Genomic DNA, 2,573 nt, shown 5'->3' on the forward strand with positions numbered 1-2,573 from the left:
AGGATGTCAATATTTTCTATTCGCCTTTTTATTTGTCTAAATTCGTTCTTGGGAACATTTTCCGTACATAAATATATCGCATTGATATACATCGACGATGCATTTATGTATGCCTGTATAAATAACAAAGGCGAATAGAGAGGATGTCAATCTTTTCTATTCGCCTTTTTATTTGTCTAAATTCGTTCTTGGGAACATTTTCCGTACATAAGTATATTGCATATAATATGCGTATGTATATAAAGACAAATACAAGGGATGTAAATCTCTTTTATTTTGCTAAATTCGTTTTACAGAACGTTGTGTAAACTTAAGGATATCATTCATCTTAACCGATAAGCACCTAGCCTATACTCTTTTTGTATTCTATTATCATGTTTGGAAACATTTTCTTACGATTTCCAGAATTAAATTCACTATTTTAATTCGGAACATTGTCTTAAATGTACGTTCAGTTCGAAGACGAACCACAAGATACGTTTATAAGTTATACCTTATGAGACTATTAAATATACAGTTTTCAGACCTAATGCGATGAACTATCAAAAAACAATTAAAAAACATCGCCCCGTGCGGAAATTGAATTGGAGACTAATTCCATTCATCTGAATTCGATCATTACCCGCATTGTACTTCTAGAGCCCGTTCGGTCCGATGGCGAATAAAATCCGCGTTTCAGTATATCATATGCGGTTAAACGGTGAGGCCAGTTACAACTGCATTAAAACCTCCGATGTATACCTGAATATAGCGGGAGGACGCCCGCATAATTTGACGAACCTTCAAGTGCACCTACTTATGAGGGACCATATAATACCAATTCGACATGACGAGAATTCAGAGCCAAATCGATATCACATGGCAACTATATTTGGTTCTAATGAAATGAAGGATCAACGAACATGAAGACATGCTCATCAATCACAGATACATGGAATTCTGTATCGTCGCAACCGATAATACGTACAACCTTCGATTGGAATGAATTAATCAAAAAAATTGGACGAAAATAGTTTAGACATTCAGAAAACTGACAATTAGGTAAAACTGTAAAACCTGCTTTAAATAGAAACCACATTAATCAAAAAAGGTCATGCATTGTAATACGATTAGTTACGAAAGTAGCCTAACCTTTGGACCATTTTGAATTTTAACTTATCGAGATATCGTTCGCGGGTAAACGGCGGGACTAACTACCACCGCCTTGACAACCGCAGCCTATGCCCGAACAAATCAGGAAGGCGCGTGCATGGATTAACGAGATTCCCACTGTCCTTATCTAAAATTTTACGCAATACTGCCGCGACGGAACCGAACAGGCGCTCGGAGACCCGTACGTGAACCGTCCCCGATACTTACGCAGGAAAGACCAGCTCGGAGCTTTAACAAGCACCAGAGCCATAGACAGATAGTCTACATTTCAAAATGTCCATATACTTACGCAGGAAAGACCAGCTCAGCAGATCGCGTTCGGATCCGTTCAGAGAAGGATCGAGATGCCGAGCGCGGGTAAACGGCGGGACTAACTACCACCGCCTTGACAACCGCAGCCTATGCCCGAACATATCAGGAAGGCGCGTGCATGGATTAACGAGATTCCCACTGTCCTTATCTAAAATTTTACGCAATACTGCCGCGACGGAACCGAACAGGCGCTCGGAGACCCGTACGTGAACCGTTCCCGATACTTACGCAGGAAAGACCAGCTCGGAGCTTTAACAAGCACCAGAGCCATAGACAGATAGTCTACATTTCAAAATGTCCATATACTTACGCAGGAAAGACCAGCTCAGCAGATCGCGTTCGGATCCGTTCAGAGAAGGATCGAGATGCCGAGCGCGGGTAAACGGCGGGACTAACTACCACCAACTTGACAACCGCAGCCTATGCCCGAACATATCAGGAAGGCGCGTGCATGGATTAACGAGATTCCCACTGTCCTTATCTAAAATTTTACGCAATACGGCCGCGACGGAACCGAACAGGCGCTCGGAGACCCGTACGTGAACCGTCCCCGATACTTACGCAGGAAAGACCAGCTCGGAGCTTTAACAAGCACCAGAGCCATAGACAGATAGTCTACATTTCAAAATGTCCATATACTTACGCAGGAAAGACCAGCTCAGACCTTTAACAAGCACCAGAGCCATAGACTCATGGTCTACATTTCAAAATGTCCCTAACTAAGATCGCGTTCGGATCCGTTCAGAGAAGGATCGAGATGCCGAGCGCGGGTAAACGGCGGGACTAACTACCACCACCTTGACAACCGCAGCCTATGCCCGAACATATCAGGAAGGCGCGTGCATGGATTAACGAGATTCCCACTGTCCTTATCTAAAATTTTACGCAATACGGCCGCGACGGAACCGAACAGGCGCTCGGAGACCCGTACGTGAACCGTCCCCGATACTTACGCAGGAAAGACCAGCTCGGAGCTTTAACAAGCACCAGAGCCATAGACAGATAGTCTACATTTCAAAATGTCCATATACTTACGCAGGAAAGACCAGCTCAGCAGATCGCGTTCGGATCCGTTCAGAGAAGGATCGAGATGCCGAGCGCGGGTAAAC

The sequence above is a fragment of the Rhynchophorus ferrugineus genome, unplaced genomic scaffold (genome assembly GCF_030347505.1).
Source record: "Rhynchophorus ferrugineus isolate W39M unplaced genomic scaffold, kcgeb_rfMv2 rfM681, whole genome shotgun sequence".
Taxonomy (NCBI): domain Eukaryota; kingdom Metazoa; phylum Arthropoda; class Insecta; order Coleoptera; family Curculionidae; genus Rhynchophorus; species Rhynchophorus ferrugineus.